The sequence below is a fragment of the Cuculus canorus genome, chromosome Z (assembly GCF_017976375.1).
Source record: "Cuculus canorus isolate bCucCan1 chromosome Z, bCucCan1.pri, whole genome shotgun sequence".
NCBI classification, from domain to species: domain Eukaryota; kingdom Metazoa; phylum Chordata; class Aves; order Cuculiformes; family Cuculidae; genus Cuculus; species Cuculus canorus.
Window position 1 is genome coordinate 21301312 of NC_071441.1, and position 13689 is coordinate 21315000.

Here is a 13689-nt window from a genome sequence, read left to right on the forward strand (position 1 = left end):
AAAGGAATACCTGATTGTTTACAAAGCTTCATTCAGACAGGAATCTTCACTCAAACTACCAACCAGTAAATAATTCCTGTTTGTCAGCATTCAGTTCTTCTGTGTAGAATGACTGTAAAATCTTGATCTTAAATCGGTTTGGGAGAGGGGACAACTCTGTATTCCTAACTGTCAGTTTACAATTAAAAGTAAAGATAAGCTCATTTCTTCCTAAACATCCCCTCTGGCAATGAAAGCTCAGCAATCCAAATTGCAGTCTCACTAGAATGTGGCAAACTCCTTCAGTTTATGCTATCACGGCTGCACTGACATGGATGACGAGAGAGCTTTCTCAGTGTGGCTGAGCATCAGTTCTTAGAAATATACCCTAGTGAAGCCCAACAAGTCTATGCATGTGTACCTCATACCTAGCCTCGTACCTAGCCTCTGACAACACACTCTACTGGTGGTGCACACACCCAAAGCTGTGCATACCATTTTCTCTTCAGGTGTTGTTGCTTTGTAATATTGCTGTAAGTAAAAAGGGACATTTGTTTATGTCATGAAACCATGTAGTCATCAGGCAATGACTTTCTTTTTATATACTTACTTATCAGAGCTCAGAGCAGCTACAGTGTTAAAGCTTAGAATCTACCAGTATGTCAACAGGAAAGTGTTAGTCATACAAATAGATGAGTCTCAGCAATAGTAAAGAAGTTAATCTGAATGCACAGTAAGGAAATGCGTAATGAGCAAGAGGTTGTCATATGTGTAGTTTTCCTTAAAAGCATGGCCACACTTCAGGGTGCATGGACCTGTTGACACTCATGGAATTTTCCACTTGCTTCAGAACTGGCAGACTACTTTAATTGTGCTTATGATGTTGTCTGAAAACCTGGAGTGTCTACAGCTCAGTCCTTGTTAAATACCCATATTCATCTGTTCCGTGTTTTTCAAACACGATACAATTCCGTGCAGGCTTGTAGTGTTCCCGCTTGCCAAAATAAGTGCCACAGACATTCTGCCCCCAAACTTCTTACATACCTTTTTATTTTTAACCCCTCAAAAAAAGAACAGTTCTACTCAATGAATGACAAAAAATGAAGACTCCTCTTTACAGCAGGAACCACAATTTTCTGTTCTGTAAGACGAAAGACTCCTTTTTTCCTGGGGACCTACCTATGTCTCTGCATGCCACTGGTGAGAGCTCCCTACCTCAGAAACATTCACCACTCCTGACACTCTCACATCTTTTTTGGGTGCCAGACTCTGTAATTCTTTCCTCAGATTATTAGGGTTCTGAGATGATTCCTAATATTATGCCTTTTTTTTATTTATTATTTTGTTTTGTTTGTTTGATTCCTGCTGTATGGATTGTAGGTAGTGACCTTACTGGACTTTTAGAGGTCCTAAAAAATCCAAAGGAGTGAGCATTTTTATGGCGGATGTGAGCAATGCAGACCTGACATTCACAACTGCTGCTGCACCCCTCTAGGCCCTAGGAATGCCATTATTTCTGAAACATTCATACTCTTCGTAAACTTCTTCACTTGTGTCATCAGTTGTCTCATTATGGTGTCAGTCTCCATGGGTCCCTCGTACAGGGATTTGGGTAGACAGAGTAATGGAACCTTATGAATAAAATTACTGTTGTTTGTTACCCTGATCATCTTTCATCTTTTGTTTCTCCCACCCCAGCCCCTTAGCCTCTATGCCTGATGGTTCTTTTGAGGGTCTGAACAGGTAATTCAGAACCTTTATCTTCTACTAAAAAAAAAAAATCTAAATAAATATTTTTTTTAATCATGAAAAGGGAAGGTAGAAGAAAAGCCAAACAAAAAAAAATCAAGGAGAAATTTAAATCTCATCTATTCATTTTCATTATTAGTCATAGTGAGAAAATGTCAATATTGATATAAAAAGCTTTATTACTATTAATCCATTGAAATTGCTCTTGCAGTATTAGTTTATTTCAATCAGAATTTTGATTTTTTTCCCTATATTTAGGATGGAATTACAGTTTGCTGGTTGTTTATGTTATTTATGTTACCATATTATTTTAATCTAATGTATGATATATAATAATTTAGACACCTATGTTTTATTTGCTTATCTATTTAATTAAATGTTTTAAGTAGTCAAGGAAACACTGAGAATTTTTTTGCATTTTTTCAGTGCACAAAGTACTTATAAAGTCTATTGGGATCCATGAAATTTAGGCACTCCTTCATGATGCTGTTGTGTACCAGAGAATGAAAGATCTTATGTCTTTTCATACAGACTGTGGCATAACCAGTTACTGAACTGACCCATTTGAAAAAGTAAAGGTCCATTATGGGTATAGGATCCATGTTTTCTGGATTAACAATTCTTCCCGAATGTCTGGAAGCCATACCTTGGAATGATGATCTCTGCAAGAACAATTAACTACTCCTACTTTAAAAATCAGAATGCCAAAGAAATTAAATAGCTTATTGTTTGTCAGTTTTGTGCGAGCAGGCTTCAGGCAAAACCAAGTAAAACTATTTACAGAATTTAAACTTCTCAATGCCATTGCTAAATTTGTTAATTATGACAATTGGTAAATAAGCATTGTGAGTAAAAAGTGACTAAATATACCCAGGCTGTAATTTTATAAATAAGGGTGCCTAATGTTGTGCACTTTCTTAACTAAAGACAGAACACTATAATAGTTAACAGTTTGGTTTTCTTGGTTGTTGGTTGGTTGGTTTTTTAAATGGAGTACAAAAGTCCAAATGAGAAATTTTGAACCATACAAGTCTGTAAACACCAGGCAATCCAAAAATCTGATAATATTTATTTCCTTCTCTTGACATAAAAGCCATGCAAGGGAGATGACACTGTATCAGCAATTATAGGTTAATATCTATGTACAAGTGTTACATATCTTGGGCTCCTGGTGCTCCCCTTCCTGATGCTTCTCCAGGGATGTCTCCTTTGAGTCTGGAGCTATTCTGTTCTTGGATAGGATCTTGATGCCAGGATAATTGATTCTTGATATTAAAGACATTGAGATCAGCCAATTAAATACAATTCCAATGAGATATCCAAGGTCAAAAGTCCATATAGTTCTGGTCTACTTTTTTCTGGCTCTGTTACTTTACTGCTAAACATTCCTTCTCACTTTATCAATGCTCTTCCTCATTCTGGTAATTTTAAAGTTATTAGGTAGTTTTGAGAAACACATTGTCACTGACTTCTCACAACTTCTATAGGCTGAAACTATACCTTTTTTTAATTAGAACACTTGATTTAATTGGTGCTATGAATCTCTAGTTGCATTTGGCAATGAATCACAAATTAACATAATCTTTTTTTAGAACTTTGCCACAGGTTTTCTGTTGTTATTTTTTTTAAACCCACAAATTTTGCATTCCTCCCACTGCCTGCCCCCACATATGGTCTCTTAAGATTCTAAAATTGTACAAGTCTCACTGACATGCATTACAACCCAGTGGTATTTAAAGAATTATGCCTTCTACTGACTGTTAATTTATCCTATTCTGTGATTCTTCTCCCTCTCCCCATTTCTTTTAATAAATCTTTTCTAAAGCATTGTCTATTCATACCAGAGGAGAATGCTGTCTTGTCAGAAAGACATTTTGATAGGCATACCCCTCAAGGAGTCAAACTTAAAAATGTTAACTATCTAGACATTGTCACTGAATCAGTTCTCTGAATTTATCACAAATCTGGGCCTTAAAGTTCCTGCATTTCCTATTTTATTTTCTGTGCTATAGACACAACAATGAGCATGTTAATCCATTTCTTTTCCCTTAGATTCAGAACGCTATTTGTTATTGGTTGACCAATAAAATACCTTCAGAAATGTAATATGAACAAAAGAGATGGAAAACATATCCTACAGTTAGACAGAAAACCCTGACAGAAGGTAGCAATTTTTTCTAATTATATATGCAGTGTTAAAAAAGCACTGCTAGCACTTTACCACCACAGTGTTCATGAAGTCACATATCAGAACAAGTGTCAGTTTTAATGAATTTACAATTAACGTGCAATTTTACTATTCCAACTCATGCTGATATTAGTCATTTTAATTGTGTAAGTTTAAAATGTAATACTAGGTTACTGTCAAGAAGACGAAGCCCAATCTCACTCAAAGGAAGAAAGATTTACAATCCCAATTAACATTTGAAATATATAGGGATAAACTTACAAAATGTGAAGTATCAGTTACTAAAATTTGTGATCTATTTCCCTACATCTCTTGATGCCTTTTCCATAGCATATTGCCAGTGGCAATATGTCTGTGAGTCAATTGTATATCAACATCTATTTTTCAGTGACTCCTTTCGAGGACTAAGGAATTAACTATCTAGATACATATATAGCCTCATCACCGTAGAACCAAAGCATCTCTGAAGAATCAGCGGTCATCCTTGTTCTTCTTCTCCTTCTCTTTCATTCTTACCTTCTAGCAGATTTATCTTAATTAATTGGAGTGGGGGTTTAGATGATTTTTTGAGAGGAGGAGGAGAAAGGTGGTGCTGGTGTGCATATATCTATGGTAGAGAGAAAGGCTGTAAGCATATCTTCTAGCGAACATACCTTATCGGAGAAAGCTAAATAAAACATGTATTATATTTAGTCCTGAAAGATGCCAAGCCTGCAGGAATTCTCAGTATCTGTGGGAGTGAGTGCTGCAGGCTAGGTCCTGATCCTGTGAAATTTCTGTCTTCACTCATGAGTCTCCCTAAATTGATCAACAATGGCATAATTCTGTTACAAGACACTTGTATCAAAGGCTAAACTGGGATCAAAGTACATGATTACTCCGGGACCTAACAACCAAAGTCATGATGCAGTCTCAATTTCAGAGTAGAAAATTCAAGTAATCAGTGGGAGAAAAAAATACTGACGTGCAAGAAGACTATGTAGTCATAATGATGCTGCTTGAAGGCGTCTAGCTTTCCTTTTTCGATTCAGCCTCAATTTTTAGCAGATATTATTTTTTTTTCACTCTATGATTTTGAAGTAATTGAAAATGAACATTATGAACATAAAGCTCATCTTGGTGAAGACTATGCAAAATGCATTAATACCCAGGCTGTTGACTGTCCACTGACAAAGGAGCAATTTTTCTTTCTAAAACTCTGCCAATTTACAGTACCATTGTGAGGTCTTCAATAGGCTATCTGAGGCACACATTATTAACAGAGAAAGATGCTAAAGAGAAGTAAGTTCTTCGAAGGAGGTAATTCTCTCTGGAATTTCATACTCTTTTTTTATCTCCTATCAAATTCATTTAACAGTTCTTCTTTGATGCAGTACTGCTAGATACACATTAGGAAAGCAGGAGATGGGTACAAAGAAGATCCAATCCAGGTGCTCAGTTTCTTGCTACTGCCATTTATCTGTTAAGAAGGAAGCACCTCACCATCCTTTCCAAACTAATTCCTGCACATCAAACATCAATTCCATTAATATTAGGAATTATGCTGTGCCAGAATTACAGAAAATACTTAACAATATCCAAAATCATAATATACTAGAATCACGAGATATCATAGTATTCTAAGTGTGCCACTGTCTGATACTGTACTAAATAAGCACTAATGTTTGTAGAGCAGCATGTATTAAATTATAAGTCAAAATATAAGTGCAATACATTAGATATTTGAGCAATTTATTTGAGCTGTGTTCCATAATTAGTTGATTAAAAAATGCAACTCCAGATCTCACAAAACACAAAACTCATAAGTAACATGCATTTCTTTTTAAATGCAACTTTTTATCATCATATTATGGGGGACATATTGCTTATTATAATGACAATTAAAATCTTCCAGACCTCTTTCAGAACATGGTGTGATAACAGTGAACAGTAGGCATGGCTAGGGAAAGAAAACGACACCTTGCTAAAACTTGCTAATAATGCACCAGGGAATAAAACAAATTCTGTTTATCTTAGTGACTTTACATATTCAAGGTCCTTTCTTTGCTCTGCTTATAAACCAACTTAAAGCTTGAAAAATGTCCCACAATTTACTTCCTAAAATCCCGTTTGTCCTAGAGATAGATGGAAAGGCAGGGTCTAAAACCAAAGCAGTGTGTATCAGCATTATGTTTCCAGCATTATGGTGCTAAAAAGTAGTGTCTGTTTTCATATGAAAACCAGTTGCTGTGATAAATGCTCTGCTGCATGGTCTGTTCATGACTTGTGCAATTAGAATATTGCAAAATCCTCTTAATACCTACAGGATTATTATCAATAACAATCTCTCTTCCTGCAGCTATAAAGTCCCTGATCATCAAGGGAGGGACTGGGAGGTTGATGTCCTGTTTAGTAGGAGAAAATCAGATCTGAATCTGTCTGAGGAACTTGCACATATGCAAGTCTGTGGGAACTCCTGACACGCATTCCTCAGCAGTCCTTATTGGGACCAGTATTCTTCAATATCTTTATTCATGACATGAACAGTGGGATTGAGTGCACCCTCAGCAGATTTGCAGGTGACACCAAGCTGAGTGGTGCAATCATTATGCTTGAGGGAAGGGATGCCATGCAGAGGGACCATAACAGGCTTGAGGAGCTGGCACATGTGAGTGTGATAAAGTTCCACAAGACCAATGACTGAAACACCTTTCCTGTGGTGAAATTCAGACAGAGTTGAGGTTGTTCAGACTGAAGAAGAGAAGGCTCTACGGAGATCTTAGTGTGGGCTTAGGGTACAATAAAGTGGGCTTATGAGAAAGACAGAGAAAACCCTTTTATCAGGATCTGTAGTGACACAACAAGGGGCAATGGTTTTAAACTGAAAGAGAGATTTAGGTTCAATATGAGGAAGAGTTTTTTTTTATGATTAGGGTGGTTAGACACAGGAACAGATTGCCCAGAGAAACTGTGGGTGTCCCATCCCTGGAAGTGTTCAAGGTCAGATTGGGTGGGGCATTGGGCAACATGATCTGGTGAAATATATCCCTGCACATGGAAGGGTGGGTGAACTACATGATCTTTAAAGATCCCTTTCAACCCAAACCATTTTATGAATCCATGAATAACACCCAGGTTCTGTGTGGCTTAGTCATTTCAACTCATCTTCCTTTTCTGTGTGTGTAATGGGGTATGTAGGCGACTTTGAAATCTGAGTAGAAACAGGTTATGGATAATAGTATCTGGTAGCAGCTAATATATGCATGGTGATGCCAACCAATTCACAGCAGCTAAAGGTTAATTTGTCATAATAGTAAAAATCCCTGATGATAGTAGTTACTTCCTTGCATGTACATGCAGTCACATTCTGACTGGAGCTGTGAAGAGGAAGGGGTGAGGTTACATTTTATTATTTGAGAGAGTACTTTAAATGTATACATCAGTCAGAGTTGTCCTAGGATGTTGAACAGTGCTGTAAAGCCTTCAGACTTCTCCCTAAGTCGACAGATATAGCAGCAAGCCCTGTATAACTGCAGCAAAATATACTTTCTTTAAATATTTTTGTATATATTTGTATAAATTTAATCCATAAAGAAAGGCGCAATTCATTTATACAATGAATCCCTGTTCTCCACTTTTGTAAATTTATTTTCCTCAGTGTTGTTTTTCTACACTATTTAATGGCAACCAATGTATTTCAAATAAAGTTGTATAAAATCCACCTTTGACTTTATCATGTTTGGTAAAATAACATTTGACTTTAGAAAAAGTTCAAGGACAACTAGCTATATAGTAATGGCAATTCTAGATTTTTTTTCTTTCTTTACTTCTTTTGGCCAAGATGCCGTGTGCTGACCCTCTTCGGTACGTGGCACGGGCAGGCACAGAAAATGGGGAATCCTGCAGGATACAATCTTACAGTAAAAGCCAACAAACTACTTTAAAAATTAAACACTCACCACCTAAAACTGTGTTGAAATTTTGGCCAAAATTCAGGAAAAATAAGCATTCATCACTCGTACATAAACTTTTGTATGATACGTTTCCATTTCTGATGAGGCTGAAAAAATGAGAGAGAATTGAATCAAAGAGTTTTTCAAATTTTGTTGCTAATACTTTGTATATCTCAAATATAAATTTGGGCCACCCCATTATAGTTGCATGCATTCGTGCATAACCACAGACCATGTGTCTCATATGGTTTATATAATAATCAACATCCATCTTATTTTCTCCACTCTCTAGAGCTCCACAGGACATGTTCTCTAACACAAACCCTCTTTTACTGAAGAAGATCTTGATAAATCTTTAATTTGAAATAAAGTGTGTCCGTACTTTCCTGATCCCACAGCATCCTTTATCCTGCATACTGACGACTATATATTGTTGGTACAAAGTGTGGCCATTTATTAAAAAGCATTAACGTTGGCTGTTATCACTCTCTGTGTCTGTTGCCTAGCCAGTACAATGTAGCATTCACAGCCAGCACAATATAGCATTCGCAGTACAAGTGTATAACTGCCAACTATTGTTCATGGAGAACTTCTTTTTTTGAGCATGTTAAAGATGAATTGCCTAATCAAAGGACAGTCTGCCAAAGAGATCCCCTAAACAGCCAGATTTATCACTGTAGGGTGATGTAGAGGGAATAAAACAAACAAGAGAGACACAATATCAGGAAAATTTTGCATTCAAAATGAGCACCTCTGCTGCTGTCTCTAGTAAGCTTCAGCATGACTGGATTATAACAGGGGAATTTATAATAAAGTCATGGCTTTTGCTTATAGCTCTACTAGATCTGTGTTTTGTTAATATAAGGATACAGATGGTGTTGATGACATCATAGTTTTAGGTGTAACAAAGGTGACCTCATGGTCCTGTAGCAAGGGATGTCCTCAATCAGCAGCGCATTTTTTAATGCCCCTGTCATCTTTATAAAACAGATAGATGTATTTTGTTTTGAGCTTTGTTATGCTACAGTAAATCACTGATGACTGATTGGAGGAAGCAGCCATGGGAAACCTAAGCCAATAAAACTACTGACTGACAAAGAACAGATCCTCCTTGACCACTGTTTTCACATGTCACCACCCTGCCTTTTCAATAGCTGTATACTTGAATATTAACTTCATCAATCAAATGTCATCTAACTTGAAAAAGGATACCTTTCTAGATGCAATGATTGTGATTTTGGAAGTCTTAAAAAATATTGTGCTAACTGATGACATTGCATTTTCTGATAAATTTTTTACTATTTCTAGTTCAGAATTCCTCTTCCTAAAGTGTTGAGAAACAATAAAAAATAATTGCCTTAGGATTCAGATTTTTAAGAGATACCTTTTACAGGCACAGATATTGTTTTTCATTTAGTTTTCATCAAACATATGCTATATGAAAGGACATTATAAATGAATCACAGTTGCCTTAAACCAAATAACTGCATAAAACTGTCGTATGAACCTCGGCCTATTATCATCAGTGTGAAATGACAATATATATCCATTATTTTTGCTGGAACTGACTCAATTTCCATTTAGTTTAGTATCTTGTTTCCAAGAGAAGTTACTGTCATCTGCCCCAAAATGTGCAAAACGTCTGATACAGGAGAGCTTGGTCACTCACCCTTTTTGCCCCAAAAGAACTCATCTGATGACCAGCAGTGTTAAGAACTGAACCTGTATGTATCACGCTGGTCTATTTTTGATGTCTCATATCCTAAGGAAGTGACAAAAGTGAAGACATATTGATATGTAGCACAGAACCTACTTGGTTTAATGTTCTTTTTCTAAAGATAAAAAGCAAATAATCATTTCAGGGTTAAAAGTTACTGCACATGTGATGCGGATGAGTTATTGGAATCCAGTGAACCATGTGCAGTTTTCCACTCATAATCATTTCCTTAGCCCTCTCCCAAAGACTCTTTCAGCTGCTATATCAGTCTTCTACTCTGATTAAATAAAAGAAAAAAAGGTGGTTCTTCCAAGGAAGAGACGTAGAAAAACAGCCACAAAGCTTTCTGAATACGTACATGATAGGAATAACAGTAGCTGTAACTGTAAGTGTTGGCCATGCCAACTGTTTTGTTGGCCATGCCTTAGTTTAAGCATTATTCCTCCTAAAGGATTAAAGTTCTGAAGGATATTAAAGAAGAAATGTTGGCAATGGATTGAAATCTGTCAGCATCCTGCATAAACAAGTTTCTGGACAGCTTGCAGAATTTTGCTATATTAAAAAGTTTGTCTCAGAGATATGTATCAATTACTTGGAAATATCATGCAGTACAATACTATGGCTTTCCCAGTCCAGATGATTTCTTTTATTGTTTGGTCCTTGTAACTGTCTTTCATTAGTTTATTTTGCTATTTTAAATCTGAAATGTTCATTTTTATTTTTTTTTTGCCTGGGAAAATTAAAAAATACCTTTTATGCATAAAAGTGACATTGACCCCAGAGACGCTAAGTCCCAACCAAATAAGAAACAAAGATAATGCCACTACAAAGCAAATAGGAAGCATTTTTTCCTACCTTGCATATCATATGAGAAAATCAGGTTTGAAACTATCTGGGGAACATGCACATATGCAAGTCTGTGGAAACTGATGACACGCATTCCACAGACTTGAGAGAAATAACTGATGTAATTGCCAAGCCACTCTCCATCATACTTGAAAAGTCATGGCAGTCTGGCAAAGCCCATATTGATTGGAAAAAGAGAAATATCACTCCAATTTTTAAAATGGATAAAAGGGAAGACCCTGTAAACTACTGACAGTCAGCGTCTCCTTCATGCCTGGTAAGATCATGGAAAAGATCTTCTTGGAAGACACGCCGGTCATATGGATGACAAGAGGTGATCAGAGACAGCCAACGTGACTTCAGAAATAGAAATTTGTGCCTGACTAATCTGGTGACCTTCTATGATGGAGTGGCTGCAGTGATGGATAAGGAAAGAGCAACTGATGTCATCTATCTTTGACTCTTGCAAGACCTTTGGCATAGTTCCACGCAACATCCTTATCTCTGAATTGTCAAGATATGCATTTGATGGATTGAGTATCCTATGGATAAGCAATCGTCTGGGTTGCCATATCCCAAGAGTGGCAGTCAATGGCTCAATGCCCAAATGGAGATCAATAACAAGTGGTATCCCTCATGAGTCCTTACTGGGACCAGTACTCTTCAATACATTTATTAGTGACACAGTCAGTGGTATTGAGTGCACCCTCAGTAGATTTGCAGGTGACACCAAGCTGAGTGGTGCAATTGGTATGCTTAAGGGAAGGGATGCCATCCAGAAGGACCTTAACAGGCTTGAGGAGCTGGCACATGTGATCTTCATAAAGTTTCACAAGGCCAAATGCAGGGTCCTGCATCTAAGTCGAGGCAATCTCCAGTATCAGTACGGGATGAATGATTTCAGAGCAGCCCTATGGAGAAGGACTTGGCACTACTTGTGGTTGAAAAATTGGAAATACACCAGTAAGGTCTGCTTGCAGCTCAGAAAGGCGGTTGTGTCCTGAGCTACATCGAAAGGAATATGAGGGGCACATCAAAGGAGGTGATTCTGTCTCTCTACTTCACTCTCGTGAGACCCCGTTTGGAGTACTGCATCCTATCATTTCACTAGATGTAGGGAAACAAAATTATGTAATTCTTACCATTTTCAAAAATAACTTTTGTTCTTAGAAGGGTTCCCAAAACAGTTCTGAATCATCAGAAGAGCTATAGTCTTCCTTAACAGTATACTTATACTTATTACAGTATAATTTATTTAGAGGTAATAACAAATGAGATATTTTCTTCAATAGTAACTGCAGACTTCAAAGTTGGGGAAATATTAATTCAAGAAAGGCCTCAGTGTCACAGCTTGGAAAATGGGAGAAAAAATGAAGTAGTGTTCATCGGGAGGTTTTACACAGTAAGACCTATAGTATAATCAAGAGATCGAGTTCTTTGAAAATGGAGAGATTCAGCAGTATACTCTAATGCAACACACTTAAGCATCTTTTTATGTCATAAAGATTTTAAAATTAACTCTTCCAGTGTAAGATTATCTTTTATCAATACATCCACATTAGGGGTTCTGTAGACTGAAGGATGCTATTGCTGAATTCACTATACATGGCAGATTTACAGGACATTTGTGCAAAGATCTGCCAGAGGTTACCAGAAAGCATCTAGAAACTGCAATACAGCTTAGTAATTGAAATAAACATGAAAATGAAAATAAGCAAACAAATCAAAAACCACAAGCTCCAAACCGGGCACACTGTGGTTAATAAAGATCTACTGTAATAATCAATTTTGTTTAGTAAAGCAACAGTAATAAAAATAAATGTTTGAGGTAACTCCTTAACTAACTAAAAAAACCCACTCATGGCTTAATTTCTGAAAAGGTAACTTAGGGAAACTGAGGTGTTTTTTTTGTTTTTTTTTTTAAATGAGGTCACTGACTTTTCGTTTCTTGGTCACTCTTAACACGGGGGACATTAACCCAGTAGAATATATTTGAACTTCAGTAGCCTCATGAGAATTAAAAGGTGATTTTTATTAGCTACCTGATGTTGTAATTTTTTTTTCTTATTCTTGTGAAATTGGATTCCACGACATTATCTGTCTTATTAGTATACTTGAGTAGTTCATGGGCATCCACTTTACATTCTTTAACCCCCACTGTATGATATATATATACATAAAAGAATAAAACATAAATAAATGTAAATAAATTAACTGTGTAATGATTTTAGTCTGGCCAATGCATGTCTTTGTAGATCCTTGCATTCTCCTAGTCCACAGTAATTTAATTTTCTGGAGATGTTTTCCAGTTTTAGTTTAGGAAATGTCCTGAAGTTCTTGGGTACACTTTGTTCTGATCAACATTTCCCAGCAACTAGGAAAATCAGTGTTTCCAGAAAGGGTTGAACAGTCCTGAGTAGCATTTTACAGCAATCCACGTCTATCTCAAGTGCATGCAAAACTACTTTAGCCAGACCATAGATGTTCCCATTCCCATTCCTTTACTTTCAGTCTGTATTTTATGTTTCTGTACATGAAGATAAATGGATGCAGGAATACTAAATCAAATCTTTTTTTTTTTTATTTTAATAGAAGGGATTCATTAAATGTAGCTTTAACAGATGAAATGATGTATTGTAATATTCAATATCTCAAGAGAGGGTGAAGGAAACCACTTACATGAGCTTTGATCATCTTCTTGTCCTTTTCCATCACAACCAAAGACTATTTAAAATATCTTTTCAGCTATGCTTCTGAGTGCAGCCCAAGCATCATATAGCACTCCTGCTAAGAATAAAAAAAAAAAAAAAAGCAAAAAACCACAAGCAGGCAGATCATTTAATTTCCAGTTAGAGGAGAGTAAGCCACTAGAAGTTTCTATCACCAAAATTATGAAAATCAAAAAGAAGAATAGACAATACCAAAGATAAAATCCGTAATTCTATGTTCTTCTGCTTTGGGAGAATTTAGCAATATCAGAACTTCTGTTTAATTATATTATGACAAACTTTTGAAAATTAAATTGGAAGTATAACAATGACAATGAAACGTAAAGATGGCTTGGGATAAAAATTTTTTTTGGAAGAATTTCTGAAATAATATTCTAACCTTTAAAATTTTCTATTTTTTAATTAAATTACCAATACCAATGCCTAAAATCAGTTTTCATTTAAAAACTCCCACATTTTCCACCCATAAGTAAAATATGTCTACTGTTTCAAAATTTTTCTTCCCTTTCCAACCTTCCAGCTCCTAATTTACTGCTTTTCAAAGTTCAT